At 49.8% G+C, this 16,823-nt stretch overlaps 1 pseudogene; it reads right to left on the reverse strand.

Moving 5' to 3' along the window:
• Nucleotides 1-11,837: 11,837 nt before the first annotated feature.
• On the reverse strand, nucleotides 11,838-14,049 carry LOC120667762 (annotated as a pseudogene).
• Nucleotides 14,050-16,823: the final 2,774 nt, after the last annotated feature.

The following is a 16,823-nucleotide window of genomic DNA, read 5'->3' on the forward strand; positions in this document are numbered from 1 at the left end:
ACGAATGGTCAAGTAGAGCGTGCCAATGGCATGATCCTACAAGGCCTCAAGCTAAGAATCTTCAACAAGCTAAACAAGTTTGGCCGAAGATGGCTCACTGAGCTACCCTTGATCATATGGAGCCTAAGAACGACTCCAAGCCGAGCCACGGGCTTCAGCCCGTTCTTCCTCGTCTATGGTGCCGAGGCCATCATCCCCATTGACTTGGAGTATGGGTCCCCGAGGCTCAAAACCTACCAAGAGCAGCAGAACCAGATAGTCCGCGAGGACTCACTAGATCAGGTGGACGAGGCCCGAGACGTGGTGCTCCTATATCCGGCACGGTACCAACAGTCCCTGCGATGATATCATGCACAGAGGGTTCGATGTCGAGACCTAAACAAAGGAGACCTGGTGTTGAGACTTCGGCAAGACAACCGAGGGCGCCACAAGCTCACCCCGCTATGGAAAGGCCCGTACATCGTCACGGAGGTCCTCAAGCCCGGCACCTACAAACTAGCTAACGAGAAGAGTGAAGTCTTCACCAACGCTTGGAACATTCTGCAGCTATGTCGCTTCTATCCCTGAAATGCCAAGCTTTTTTGTACATACTTTGTACTTGTATTTTAAGTTCCCGAAATAAAGAGTACGCTCTAACTTACAATTCTTCGAGAATCATCCGAACCCTCGGCGGCTCGGACACGCACCTAACACTGAGGAAAACTTGGCTTTGCCCTCGGCAAAACCAAGCCTCCCTCGGGGGCAATAACAGGGGGAACCCCACAAACGACCCCTAAAAATGCCATCATTTTTTCGAAAAAATTTCGTATCTAAGCCTCTCGTACACTTAGAAAAATGGACGCAAGGCATAACCAACTATGGGACTAGGCCAGCCGAGCTGCGGGACCGCCTACGCCTCCGGGATACGGCATCCCCACTCACCTACCTGCACCTAAGTAGCTTATGAAAGCAAAAATCCTTGCAAAAGTTCGCCTAAGCCGCACACGAGAGCACGAAAACTCAGTAAATAAAACAATATGCATAAATATACAAAGGCCTCGAACGGCCACATTGTCAAGATTACTTCTTTGTTCTCTTAACACATGTAGATAATCAAAACAAAATCCTAATTTTTCTACTTGGGCTCCACGGCCCAGACTGCCTACAGATCATCCTCCCCATCCCGCGCGCCCTCATATTCATCATCCTCGGCGCCAGGGAAGAGGTCACCCTCGAAGCGCCTGGCTAAAGCGGAGGCGGTGCCCTCGGCGGTGGCGTTAGCTTGCTCCATAGCATTGACCACGGTATCTTCGACAAAGATAAGCTCCGGTTCACCAAATCAACTTGAGTGAATTCAGGCACTTACCCTCGGTACGCCTCCTCCCCTCCTCCAGGGCACTCCCCTGCACCTCGAGGAGGACATCATTCTGCAGAAGGGTGTCGGTGAGCGCTCCAATGGCCATTTCCTTGAGTAGGAGCTGAGCCGCCCTCGCCACGAGAGCCTCCGCGTTCTGCCATAGCACGGCCGCTTGCGACTCGACCTCCTTGGCCTTCTGCTCGTCCGCGGCCCTCTGCGCGTCGTGCTCACCACTGGCTTGGGCGAGCTCGAGCTCCAGCGCACGGACTCGTGCCTTCAGGGTGGACACTTGGGCACATGCTTTGTTCATTCACACGCCCAGGCTAGCGTTGTACTTCTCGAGCCAGTCCACCCTGGAGTACAAGTTGGCCATCTTCACGCTCTTGTCGTGTGACAAGGCCATCAGCTGCTGCGAACAAAGGACATAAGCGGACACCGTACAGACATGATTAGAGATGAACAAAAGAAAGGAAGGGCACCCACCTTGGTGACGTTGTACGTCTCCTGCCAATGGAGCTGCTGGACGTGCTGGAGACCGGCGTCGATCTGGCCGCCGATGTCGAGTTGCGCCTGCCAGACCTCGTCCTCCTCCCGCTCAGCACGAACGAAATCCTCGGGGACCCCGGGCTGGACAATCGCCCAGCTCACCCCTCGCTAGGCTGCTGGGATGGTCCAGCCCCGAGGCCACCCTCGGAAGCAGCAGCAATGTCGGGGCTCAAGCCGACTTCGCCGAACGCAGCACTCGAGGTGACCTCTCCTAGGTCCTCGACCCGCTCTGGCACCTCTTCCTCTGGCGTCTCTTCCACTGGCGCCATCTGCGCTGCCGCCGCTGCGACCTCCTCGTCCTCGGTCCCCCTAGGCTCCGAGGCGCGGCCACCATCTTCTACCTGGCCGGCGGGCCACTCCGATGCGGCTCCTCTAGCTTCATCTTCTTCTCCTACAGCCGGCCGGGCAGTGTCCTCAGCGCTGCCCCGACTGGCCTCTTCTCCAGCAGTCGGCCGAGCAGCGTCCTCCGCGCTGCACCGAACGGTGTCGCCCTCGCCCGCCTGCACCCGGCCCACCTCGGCTCCCCGGGCTATCGCCGCCCGGTACTGCGCGGCAATCTCCTCCTCCGTCCGAGGCCCTCCGATCAAGGGCTGCGCCGCCGTACGAGGCGTGGCGCTTGCTTCCGACTTGAGAACCTTGGTAGGCGCCAGCTGGGGAGTGGCCGCTGCAACCTTCAGGCTGAGATGAACAAGGAAGGGATCAAAATCGGCAAGGGACGAGGGTGCTGATCAAAGGTGAAGAGCGGACGAAGAAGTACTTACCTCGAAGCAGCGCCCAACTTACGCTTCCTCGAGCTCCTTGGGGCTGGCACCGCCCTGCCGGCTCTCGTCGATTGGCCGGCGGGCGGCGCCCCCAAGCCAACTTGACCCTTCGGCGGCGTCGTTCGTCCGAGGGTCGCCTCGCCTGATACCGCGGGCATCCTCTCGCCCGCCATCGACACCGAGGCCTCGATGCCAGCCCGTTGCTGGCCCAATGGTTGGTCCCCGGCCGCCTCCGCGTCGGAGTCATCGAACATCGAGTAATTGCTGTCGTCAGACCCCATGGATGAAGCGTCGCCGTCCCTCTCCGGCGTGGTCTCGGGCATGGGCAGCGGCGAGAGGCCATCCTTCGCCCGCTCCCAGTTCAGCCTGTCGTTCTTCTCCTTCTTCCTCATCTTCTTGTCGCGGTGCCGCTTCTCGGCGTCCTTCCGCTCCTTTTCCGCCTCCTCACGCTGGCGGTTTGCAGCTCGGGTCTCAGGGAGTGGAGGGTCCGAGGAGTATCCGTGGCGGTTCAGCCCCCGTGAACATGATAAGGATCAGAAAGGAAAAAAGGACAACACAAAACAATCAATGCTCGGAAGCAGTTCTCACCCGCTAGAGATACCCCTCTTCGGGGCGCATCCTGATTCCCCAGAGATCTCCGAGGCTGGTCGGGGGGGTTGCCACCATACGTCCCGCTCTCTGAGCGGAGATCTCATGGGAGAGCATCTCCCCCATCATCCGCGAGCCCTCGGATGGAGCCTCTGGCGTCAGCTTGTTGAGGGTAAGCCTCCTCTCCATGAGGGGAAGTACCCTCTGCCGATGGAAATTGGCGACGACGGCGGCCACTGTCAGCCCCTTCTCCGCCAAGCGCCGCAGCGCATCAGTGTACACCTTGAGCTTGGCCTAGCGAGTAGGGGGTGACACCCCGTGCATCCAAGATTTTGGCCTCACCATCAGTATCTTGCCGGTGTATGCCGGAAGCCGCCCGTCATCGTTGCGGAGGTAGAACCAGGCCTTATCCCAATCACGATTGTTTGACGTCATCATGCAGGGGATGTATAGGTCCTTCCTTGCCTCCCGCACCCGGAGCGTGAGGCCGCCAGCACGAACGGGCCTCCTCACTCCTTGCGTGACGAAGTCAGTGTGGAGCTTCCCCCGGAACAGGTGCCTCCACAGGTCCTAGTGCGTCTTCACCCCCAGGTAGCCCTCGCAGACAGCGACGAAGACCTCCACCTGCAAGATGGCATTGGGGGCGAAGTTGTGCAGCTCCACCCCATAATGGTGGTAGAGAGCATGGAAGAACCAGCTGGCAGGGACGCCGAAGCCCCGCTCGTGCAATCGCACCAGGCTAACGACGTAGCCAAGCGGGGGTTTCGGGTCCGTCTCCGTCGACCCCGGAGCAATCCACTCCGGGCGCACCGGATCGGTGATCGGCGGCAAGAGTCCGACGGCGACCAGCGACTCCAGATACGCCTGGTCAGCGATGGACTTGCCCCATGGCACGGGATCGGCCAACTGGAACATGGCGATAGCGAAAAAGGGGAAGACTCGAACAAAAGCAAGGTACGCTTCCTTCTTCTTCTTCCTCTCGCCTCTCTGCTCTGGTGCGCTTGAACTAGGATGGAGGCAAAGGAAGCGACGCCAAAGGCAAGGGTGAGCGGAGCGGACTCCACCACGCCTCACTTATGGCCGCGGCGATGGGCGGAATCGCCGCGGCTATCCCGAATCGACTGCATTAACTGCGGTAGATTTGGCAGACCCCGCCAGCTGGGCCCCACGACCGTGGGAGCCCGCGCGCACGCACATTAACTGCAGCGTTGCAGTTACCAAAGCGGTAACAGGAGCGCCGCAGAGCTGTCTCGTCGATCGGCGGCCGCCCACACCATTCCGCCTGCCCGAGGAAGCCGCCTCAAAAGATGCACCTGCACAGCATGCACCAGTCCACATCACGCATGACCCCTGTGCACGAGTCCACAACTTCGCGCCGCACACCAAACAGTGACAGAATATTGCCCCGGGGGTTTCTTACTAACGAAGAAACAATGTTCCGAGCCCTTCTGATCAGGGGTTCGAAGGTTGGCCCGCCGAGGTTTCGACAGCCGCCATAGATCAACAGAGTCAGGGACAGCATGGATGTGCTCATACAATCCTAGCCTCGAACGTGAGTTCAAGACGTCCTACGCTGTGTTCGAGGCCAGACAAAGGCGACTAGTACGAGGGATCCCATCGAGCCCTCGGACCCTATTGAACGGGTCCGAGCCCAGCCTAGCGAACCTTTGCGAGCGCTTTATGGGACGTGTCTCCGGACCACGAGCCGACCCTTATCGAACGGGGCACAGACGTCCACTCGAACCACCGGCTAACGGCTCGCCGAAGCATCCATGGCTCGCCACCCAAGGGTAGCATGGCTCGCTTCACCCCTCCTCCTTGTGAAAGGGAAGACTGAGGCTTGTAACAATAAGATGAGGGTACCCCTGATCGCCCTCACACGGGCTAGGGCTCGGGGGCTCCTCGCAAATCACGGCTAAGGCCATACCCTCGAATAAAATCGGCTACAGCCCGATTGCAAAATCCCACGTGTCAAACAAGTCTCCTTGCACGCTCGATGAGTCATTTGAATCGGTCCAAAGAGGGCAAGGGTCGCCTTAACAGCTGAAAGGAATGTCGAAACCGGATGAAAATATGTTGAATGGCTGCGCCACCGGATCGACCACACAAGCGCGATACTCATAGCCCTTGTATAAGTGCTCACACTCATCCAAGGCCTCGGGAGCTACACCCGCGGGTGTGCTCACGCACCCCCATGCAGGATATTTCACGAATTCGAAGGACTAAAGCCCAAAAAGTTAGCACCTGAGCCACTACCTCGAGGGCTCAAGCCTTTGCAGGACTGATACACACTCCTACAAAGGCTCGGGGGCAACTGTCGGTTATCATAATATGGGGCACCCTAACCTAGGGATTAAGACGCCTTCAAAAATGTAAAACACAATTAGGCAACCAGTCCAAAGGTCCCCCCCCCGTGCTTTGCCATCATCTATGCTTGGACGCCCAAGTCTTCTCCAGGTTCGAAAGGCCCAAATACGCACTTGGCCCATGTCGCAACACCAAAGTATGGCTCATCCGAGGCCTCACAGGCCACAGAGCGATCTCCGCCTCGCCCGAGGCCTCCCTGCCGAGGCCCCTGGTAGCGCGTCGCATCTCTGCCATGCCCGAGGGTAAGAGGCTTACCCTCGGAGAGCAAGCAAACTCTCCCACTCGGCCGAGCCCTCCCGCAAGGCCTCGGTACGAGGGGAAACTTCATCCCGTTCGAGGCCCCCTCGACAGACTGGGACTGTGACCCTCTCACTCGACGAGACCAGCGCATTTATTGCGAACCACTCCACGGCATGGCGCGGGTGTCAGGCGGCATCAGTGGCCACGCCGCACAGCGGGCCTGACTGGAGCCCCATCCACCAACTCCGGTCACTATGCCACCATTCCCGGTGCTGTGCTGACTCGACATGCGCTGCGCGGACGTGACCGGCACTGCGCTCGCCACTGTGCTACCAAATCTTTGTACTCCCCCCTCTGCAGGACCCTCGGCGGGCATGGGAAACGACCCTCGAGCATGGTACGTCTATCGACCAGGACGAGACCGCCATCATAAACACCCTCGGAGCTCCGTCTGGTCAAACGTAGAGGACAGTGTGCCCTGCAGCTATCGCCACACCGTCCATGGACGCCACAGGACAGGGACACATTCCCAGCATGATTAAAAGCTTCCAAGGACGGCGACCATGCCCATGACCATGCATCGCAGTGCTTGGCGACAGGAACTGCTAACTGCTCCCCCCCCCCGATTCGAGGAGAGGATGACGAAATCAGAGACATTCTGTGCATGTAACCCGCCCCTCCTTGAGTCTATAAAAGGAGGAGGCGGACCTCTTCCCAGAGAGGTCGAACTCTCTGAGAATCGCACACACTCAAGCACGTTCTTCCCCATATTGGCACTTGCCTCAATCACCTCTCACGTACATAGAGACTTGGGAGCTTCTCTCCCTCTCTCGCTCAAGCTTGTATCCCCTACTACAAGCACCCCGGTGCAAGATAATATAGTGTTCACTCCCTTTGCTGGACGTACGGCCCCGTCGGCCGGAACCAGGATAAAACTCGTGTCATTGTGCCACACCAAGGGAGCTATTGATTGGTAGTGCCAATGGGTTGGCAAATTTTGAGATGGTGAAAAATCATCGGAGGAAAATATATACAAGCAATGAAAGGGATATCTGAAACACTGGACCGTGCTTTATTTCATACTTGAGTTGTTGACTCTAAAGGTTAATCACAGTTGGTCACACGGTAGTTTCAATGATCTGCTGCATAACTTAGCTTTGTTGCTTCCAAAATCAAATAAGGGCCAGCTAACACATATCGAGCAAACAAGCTTGTCAGCCCGTTCACGACAGATATTGAAAGAATTCAGGCATGTCCAAATCAATACACACGAATTAGCAATGAACTCTAAATACATTGATCAATGTGCACTTTAATGATGACCTTTAATGATGCTTTGTATTGATATATGTATATATATGTTTTATTTCCATATGATTTATTTTGTATGCCTAATTATTTATATTTATAGGCTATATTCCATGTCGATCACTATGATATTCAATCGCAAACTAGCTTGAGATCAAAATTAATGGGAATCCAAATTATAAAAAAATAGCAGGAAATAGATTTGAAAATTTTAAATTCAAATTGGTGAATTTTTTGATAGATTGGATCTTTCCCGGGACGGGTACCCCTTCACGTACCCCTAAAAATGAGTTTTTTATAAATTCTGAAATTTTATTCAAATGAAAACATATAGCAAAACATATCCAAAAAAAGTGAAACTTTTACCATAAGCCTATTGTGATATGTAGAAATTTAAAAAATATCAAATCTATATTTCAACGTATGTAATGATTAAGAGTGTGAAACCATAATGTATAATTCACTCACTCCGCTCTCATACAATTTAAGACTTACTTTGTGTTTTCCACACTCATAATCATTATATACATTGAAATTAAATTTGCTTTTGATATTTTTTCTTGTTCTATAGATCAAAATAAGGTTATGGTACAAATTTCACTTTCTTTGATGTATTTTGCTATTTTTATGAATTAAATGGATTTTTGAAATAAATTTGAAAATTATTTGTACGGACGGGTGAGGGGTTGACCCACCCTTAAAAATGTCATTTTTAGGGGCGGGCCACCCCTCACCCACCCCTACAAATGATTTTCAATTTTATTCCAGAAATTTATTTAATTAAAATATAGCACCGCGGATGGTGCGGCCCTAGGTGACGGACCGTCCGCGGGTTTGAACATATGAATTTCACTGCCTTCTGCAGTGTAAAGACGTTCAGTCCAAACCTTCTGCAGTGAAGTTCGGACGTCCGAACCAGCGGACGGTCCGCCAACTAAGGCCGGACTGTCTGCCGTGGTATTTTCTCGAATTAAGTAAATTTATGGAATAAAATTGAAAATTATTTGTAGGAGCGGGTGAGGAGATGATCCGCCCCTACAAATGGCATTTTTAGGGGTGGGTGACTCCTCACCCGTCCCTAAAAATGGACCCATTTTAGGGGTGGGTGAGAGGGTGACCCGCCCCTAAAAATGCATTTTAGGGGCAGGTTGGTTGCTACATTAATTCTGCTCTATTTGTAGCAACGGTTCAAATTTTGATCCACCCCTAAAAAGAAATTTGGAGTGTTCTTACAAATCGTTTTTGTAGTAGTGGTTACTAAAAATGGGTGGAGTGATAAGATATTTTAATTTCGATTAGTGAGCGATATATATGCCTAAAGTTTGAAAGCATTGGCCGTGCTACTGAAGTGTTAATATGCTGACTCTCTTCTCTTCCTATGATGCCGTTGTACTGGTTAATTGGCAGTAGATGACACGTATGAAGCCCCAGTGAAAGGGAACACTCATGGTTGAGTATGTAGTGACCATAATTTATTAGGAATCGCATGTGAATGTGATCGATTCATACAAGCAAACGGCCGTACCTATGAGTTAGAGGCGGCCGGCCTTGGTGCGAAAACCCAATTTGCCCTTCATGACTGAAAAACATTGAAACATTCGATTAAAAAAATGGCCATGGTTTGCTAAACTTGTATTGGATTAATGTGTAGGTTGCTTGGCTTCTGTACCATCAGAAGCTTTGCCTTCCGAGAACAGAATGATCAACCTCAACACAAATTCATTTCAGATTATCGTGAAAAAATATTTATTTCCCTAAAGCCTTCAAGATAGACAATGCACGTAGAGTAGAACTCTCTGGTTTTATCCTAGCCTTTAGTATACATCGTGTACATTTGTCGATGTGGAGATTTCTACAGTTGACACATAACCTGCATCCGAAGCTCGTGTTTGGAAAATTACTCATATCAAATACGCAGACGGTATGAAGAGGGAACACCCTGTGCAAAACGGACTCCCCTAGTTCCCCCACAAGGACATCACCTGCCTCACTGGTTGCAAGGCTTGCATCCGCTGGTTTTCAGAGCCCAGAGGTCAAAGAAAAACAGAAAAGCCCGTGGGTTGCTTTTAGCCATGGTCGCATGGAGGAGGCACCGGGAAACCCATTGTTTTTTTGCCGTGCCAGCTTTCCCGCCGCCGCATCCTTCCCATTTGCGATTTGCGAAGTGGGAACTATTGCCGGCACCGCCTCGGCATCTACCGCGCACATTCTCCCTTCGCAGCAGAGGCACGGGCGCGGGCCCAGACGACGGAAACTTTGCGTCGTTCCCGAGCCCCCGCGGCGGCTAACGCGCACGGCCGGCGCCCACAGCATCTTGCCGACGGCAGAACCCGTCGGCCCAACTCAACCGCCAACAGAAAACCGTCGTTCCCTGACGCGCCTCCATCGGACTGGACCATCCGTCCCACTCGGTAGCCTATAAAAACTTGCCCGACCACACGCCATCGCAGCTCACCAAGCCAAGCTCAGTAGCTCTCAAGTTTTTTCATTACCTGAAGGCTAAATAAAGACATCACACATGTAATTACAAGAGTAATTTATTGATAGAGAACTGCTCTGACTATTTCTATGGATTACTCAATGTTCTGTGGATTTGTTGTCGTCTGATTGATGAGGGGGAAAAAGGGATATGTTGTTTACCGTGATTGAACAATTTGATTATACAATTTGATTATTCCTTTCAGTTCCAATTCCAACACCTTGTGTGGATGAACTCTTCAGTTCCAACCAGGGGCTAGGTTAGGGGTGTTAATTGGTAACCCTTAGGTGCAACTCTAATCCTTTTAGTTCAAAATTCTATACTAATTTTTCAAAAGGGTTGGAAGTACACCTAAGCATCATCAATTAACAACCCTAGGGCTAGCGGTTTGTTCTGTAAGTAAAATGGCTCTTAAGACATCATTTGTAATTTTGGTGATCAAATAACAACATAATCAGTTGGACTAATATTTTATCAAGATATACTTTTGTAAATGTTTATAGGTTCCAAGAATACAATGGAAGTCATTCAAATGATCAAAAAGAAAAGACACCTAAGAAAACAACTCACGAAACCCAATTTAACTGACAGATTAAATCGGTCAAATAACAGATTAAATCGGTAATGAAGAAGAGGGGTGACCAAAACAGTCAGTCATTCCGGATAATTCGGTCATGTCCGAGCATCACCGAATCAGTCGGTCATGAGCACAGAAGTTAGTCGCTCAACAGATACCTTGCACAACTTGATCGATTAATTTGGTCAGTGCATTGAGAGGTGACCGATTAAATTGGTTGACCGAATTAGTCCCTAGGGTGTTAGAGCTTAGGAAGTTGTAGACTTCTGTTCCACACACACATTCAGATGCCACCAAAGTGCACAAGAGAAGGTTAAGGTAATTAGCATAAGTCTTAGTGCTTGATTAGTGCTAGTTTAGGCCACTTAGCGCTTGCTTTAGGTATTAGCCTAGAGTTAGGCCAGGTTTGCACACCTCTTTGCTATCAGTGTTTGCGCGCATCAAGTGTTGTAAATTTCGGGCTTCTAAGTCTTGCGAGACTCTCCAACAAAGTTTGTGGAGTGGTAACCGGTGCTTGTGAGAGGGAGAAGAGACCCTTTGTGATTTGCCGAAGCTCTTCCTAGTGAAGACGGTGGGGAGCATCCGGGAGAGGAAAGACGGAGACCCACTTGTGCGTGGGGAAGGCCCGTCAACTATCCATGGAGCTTGGCCCTTGCACTGCCATTCCCTCCCGCGGGGCTCCAACAAGCATTAGTGGAAAGTGAGAGCTTTTCGATACCTTAGTAAAAAGTTATCGTGCCGAAAGTTTGCATTCTCTACCCTATTTAAATTCCACATTACTTCTTGCACTTACATCAACCTTCCTAGAATTGCCTTGTGTAGTTTATAGGATTAGAATCTCGAGTGCAAAACTTTTATACAGTGGAGATAGCAACATCCAAAAAAAATTTAATGCACATCTAGATAGAAATTGGAATAGATTTTCAAATGTGATTGAAGTTTTAGTTTTAGAACACCTGATTCAACCCCCTGTTGGAAATATGCGCATTATTCTTATACCAGATTTTAGTTTGAGGCATATTTCATAAACAATTAAATACATTATGCAAGCTAGTCGTAGCAACAGGTAAAAGAATACAAATAAAATCAGATGCGACATGGACTTGCAGTCGGGTTGATGTCAATAGGGAGTTGACGCAGTGACTATTCGTCGCTGTGCAGATCGAAGATGAAGCAACGTAGAGGGAAGACGAACAGCTTCGAGCGGTCGCGCAGATGCGCTGCCCAGAAATCTTATTGCCGCCCCTCGTGCAGGCTTCACGACAGCAAGGGTTTGGAGATACCACTCAACCCCCCCCCCCCCCCCCCCGTCCTCAGTGCACGCCAAGGCAAGGGCCGGCGAGATCCAGCAGTTTGACGTCACAGCACAACGAGTGTGTTGAATTACAGCCACACGACCGCAAATCACAAGTCACGCGAATATGCGCGCCCATGCGTTGGTGTGTGTTCAGCAAAGCTTACACACTCTATCTCTTGGCTTCTCCATTCAACGCATGGAAACTGCTCTAATATTTAAGTTGGTGTCCACTTGTTTCTACTAGCAGTGTGGGACAAAACCAATCAGCCACATGTTATTTTAAAATTCTCCTAAATGAGCCATAAATGGGCCAAATTCCAACACCCCCTCTCGGGAAGTCACGGTGCTTTCAGGCTCTTCATGCTGAACCACATCGACTCCACTCGGATGGCGCCAATGTCGTCAGTGATGTTGAAGGTGTACTGTGAGCCGGCAAGGTTGGCCACCAGGTTGTGTGGTTGTGCCTGCTCAGACCTCAGTTTACCGAGCTCAGACAGGAGTAGAACTTGAGCTGGTATTCGGGAGGCTGGCAAGCCTTGCCGCGCGCCTTCTTCATTAGCGCGGGAAACGCCAGAGTCCTCAAGCATAAAAAATCATGATTTGGTTATAGATATTCACATATAAATGTTTAAGGTTGAAATTTTCTTGAATCTAAAAATAAAAAATGATGATGCCAACTTTAGCGTTGTCCGTTCACTGTTTAAGTGTTACTACGGAAATGTGTAGTCTACTTTGTTCTTTATTTCATTATTACCTATAGACATCAGTCTATAACAGAATTGGTATTTTTTTAGATAAAGTATTAACCAAGCCTCTATATCCATCTCAATCATTGGCATGAGAACAACAGACCAGGATACACTGTTTTCCGTGCCTAAACATGATTATTTCGGGAATTTACATCTTTCAGCTCAAACACCAACTTGTCACGATGAATTCTTCACTCCACCGACCATTGCGTCCGGGGCAGGTGCAGGGGCTCACGAGCACGGGCTCACTCTTGAAGATTTGCGACGGCAGGAGAACCTTGTCGATCTCGTACACCGCCACCAGAACTGTCGCGTACACGGTACTGCCGATCTTCGCATTCAACCACGCCGACCTCACCCGGATGGTGCCGATGTCCTCGGTGAGGTTGAGCGTGTACCGAGATCCGGCGAAGGTGGCCACCGGGCTGTTGGAATTTGGTCCAAATGACCCATTCTGGACAATTTCAAAGCAATATGTGACTAGTTGGTATAGTTTTCTACTGCTAATACAAGCAAGTGGACACCAATTTAAATATCGAAGCACTTTACATGCATTGAATGGAGCAGCCAAGAGATGGGGTGTGTAAGGCTTTGCTAAATACAAACCAACACACGCACGTGCGCGCGTATCCACGTCTTTTCGCATGTTTATCCGCATGAGTTATGACTTGGGACGTGCGGTTGTGTGACTGTAATTCAGCCAATATTTTGTCACTTGTGTCTCTCATATTTGAACCGTTGTGCACTGATTAGGCACTATTCAATGCCCGGTTAATTCTTTAATACCCAGTAAATTGTTATGACCATCTGAATGAGTTTTATTGTCTTTTATGGGCGTCATCAAAGTGATAACAGATCCTTGAGGGCAGCCACGCCTATATTAGTGGACTGAAAATATTCTGGAAGCTCTCTCTCAATTTTCCCTGCCATTTTCCACCTCTTGTTGTGCTGTGTCATCGAGCTGCTAGATCTCGCCAACCCTTCCTTGGCGTGCACTGAGAAGGAGGGTGAGCGGCATCTCCGAACCCTTGCCGTCGTGAAGCTTGCACGTGGGACGGCAATAAGATTTCTGGGCAGCACAACTGCGCGACCGCTCGAGACCGATCGACTACGTTCTGCACTGCTACAATCTGCACTGCATCGTCTCTTCACGAGGATGGAGCGCTGTTTGGTAAGAGTAATCGAATTTAACATGAGTATGTTTCAGCTTGTTTTACTCTATCAGTTTTTACTTCTGTTTGAGATAGCAGTAGCATCGCTATTCTTATTTTGCCTCAAATTAAAATCTGATTTTTTTCTCAAATTAAAATATGGTATCTTTAAACGCATATTTCCAACACGGGCTGCGCCACCTCATGCTGCCGACCTCAGCCAGGGAGTAGAACCTGGGGAGCGCGTGGTACAACAGCAACGACTTGAGCTGGGCCTTGGTGAGGCTAGCAATGGCAGACGTGGTCTTCTTATCTTCTTCTTCAGCGCGATGAAGGCCGAGTCCCTGGGGACGAAGATGGTGATGCCCGCTTTGGTGCTGTCGGCCTGGCTCTGGAAGGTTTCGATGACGCTGGTCTTTTGCAGGTAGTTTAGGAAGGTCTGGAATGGGCCGGCCACGTCAAGGAGATTAGCGAGGTCAACATGGTGCACCGGGGGTGGCGGATCGATTGGGGACGATGGAGCAGCAGGATTATTGGTCTCTTGAGCAACTGCTGGTGAAGCGACTGCGACGGTTATCACGGCCGTGGCAAAAATGATCTTTTTGAACACCATTTTGGAGTCTTCACTATTTGTCCGGTCCTAAGTATATTTCCTGGGCTGATGCAAGAACAGTGGAGTAATATTAAACATCCAATCTGGTGCAGGGCCGGCTCATGGTTTTCAAGGACATTAGGCCAACTATTTTTTATTTGAAATAGTAATTAAAAGAAAAGTATAAATTTTGATAATATATGTAATTTATGAAGAATAATATTAATATTATAAATTAAAATGACAAATATAAAACTATTATTACGATGAATTACCTGCAACCTGTTAGAGTGCTAGTGCTAGCGCCTAGGAAGCAGATGTTCGCGCGGGCTGCGGTGCTGCCGCGGTGGCCGGCGTGCGTGTGCGTGAGACCCGTTAGTGCGTTGGACTCCGGTCTTCGGTGTTGGTGTGTAGTCATCTGGAGAAGGAGAACACTCGGCTACCGGGGCCGGGCGAAAGTAGTTCAAAACGAAATGCCGAATCCCGACTCGCGATCATTGCGCAGAAGGGTGGAAGTCCGGAAGACCGGGCGCTAGTCAGGGTCACGAGAGTAAGAAGGCATGATGGGCTGCTTTATTCTTAGATGGACCAAAAGTAAGAAGTTAGATTGATCCAATATATCAATTCCTGGTAAATATAAAAAAATTAGAATACTTTTAATATGGAATAATTTTTTATTGATTGTTCCAGCATAAAAAATTGTTCCATCATGTGTGATAGTTTGACTGCTAGTCACATGTGTGACTCCTCATATTTGTCGGAAAACCTGCGTGCCTGACTGGCGGCTCGTATACTCCGTGTTGAGCCAAGTACTAGTACCTACTACATAATAGATTTTGGGCCCTCCTCCTCCTTGGGCCCTGAGCCGTCGCTCTGGCTGCCCTCCCTCTTAAGCCGGCCCTGATCTGGTGCTCTTTTTCTGTGTAAATCTGAACAACTGAACTGTAACTAACAGTTCAGTTGTTCAAACCTTCTGCAAATATGCCAGGCTTGACGCAGAAAGCACTGGGGTTGCCGCTCAACTTCAAGAGTTCAATCTGTGTTGCCATTCCTGGTTGCAGCTGCACATCTTGTTCTTCAAATTTACACAAATATTGGAAATTTCAATACGTATTACTATATTAGGCATGTGCAGCTTCAATATTAAGGATGGTGTGGACTAGAAATTAGTCAGAAATCAAGCAAAAAAATGTGCTCCTAGCTTGATCTGGTGAGCCACATCGGGTGTGTTCAGATTCTTATGAACAAATCAGTGATACAGCTACGCAAATCTAAAGGCACCTGAATCTGAAGAATCTAGAAACCAGCCACGAAATTAAACATTCTATAAGAGCTACTTGAGGAACAGATGCTTCAGCCTATACTCTGAAAAGCAAGCATGACGCTAAGAGGGTTTGGGACTCCTCGAGTCGAGAACTGAGGAACCAGATCCAAATGCAGCAAAAGCTTGACGCTCCTCTTTAAGCATCCTTCATTCAAGATATCAGAGTGAGAGACATCAGGGTGGGGAGGAGACTGACCTGAGCAGAGAAGTGGTCATCGGAAGGCTCTCAAGTCTCAAGGTGAGCATCGCAGCAGGAAATGGAGGATGGTGAATGGGGTCATGGAAGTCAGCGAAGTCAGCGGGAGTGTGCTATAAAGGCTCTCTTTGGTTTTCCCAGCGCTAGAACTGTTCACTATTTTGACGGCTAATTAGAGGTATTAAATAAAGGTAGTTTACAAAATCTCCTTTAGAACCCTGTGTTAATTCGCGAGATGAATCTAATGAGACCGTTGACCGCATGATGAAAAGATGGCTACTATAGCATTACTGTATCTAATCATGGATTAATTAGTCTCATTAGATTTGTCGCGCAAAGTTGCACCCATTTGAAAAAAAAATTTACAAATAGATTTTATTTAATAATCCATACATGTAAGATTTCTCTCCTAAAAGAACCAAATAGAGCCAAAATTGGTGATAATATGGTGCGCGAGCGGAGCACATGGTTAAGCCTTCTCGATGGCTCGAACTCATGCCTACCTTGGTCACATACCATGTGGCCACTTTCCTCTCCCCGCCGGCTGGTTCTTTGACTGTCACCTGTCATGGCCCATTCTGACTCCACTGCCGTGGACTTCCATTTGCCTCTCATTCCTCGCGTCAGCTCCGACCCGCTAATCATATTTATTAAAGTAATTAGTTAAGTAAAGCAGAATAAAAACTACATTCTGAATTTTTTTAGATTAAGGATAATTTCCGGCCTAACTACATTCTGAATGGAAGGGAGATTTGAATGGATGCTACGAGATAGCAGGTCTGCTTGGTTCAATACTAAAACATGGGTATACCAATCTTTTTAACCAAAATCTTACTAAGTTTAGAGTAGCACTTTCATTAGATGAGCTATTTTTTCAACCTTCATCTGAACGGGTGTTAAAATTTGTAGAACCACTGTGCCGCCCCCCGTCTCCAAAGCCGTTTGTGCGGCAGCACAACCGGCGGCAGCTTTTTTTTATTATTATTATTCAAGAGGAACAACCGGCGGCAGTTTTTTTTTCTTTTTGAGTCACTCAACCGCGGCAGCTGGCGGCACCGACCCGAGCCACACGTTTTCTCCAGTCCCAACATGCCACTAGGAAACACGGCAGCACAGGCCCAAGGAAATAAAGACTTGGCGTCATTTCCAAGCAACCCACCCGCCCACAGCATCCAACCGACGTCAAATCCCGCAGGCCCAGCCCAACACCGTCCTCATAAAACCGCCGGCCCAAACGCGCCCCAACGGGCAGAAACCGTCAGCTCCCCACAACCGCCGCCCTCGCCGTCTGCCCGTCTCTCGCCGCGACCCG

Source organism: Panicum virgatum, chromosome 3N, assembly GCF_016808335.1.
Source record: "Panicum virgatum strain AP13 chromosome 3N, P.virgatum_v5, whole genome shotgun sequence".
NCBI classification, from domain to species: Eukaryota; Viridiplantae; Streptophyta; class Magnoliopsida; order Poales; family Poaceae; genus Panicum; species Panicum virgatum.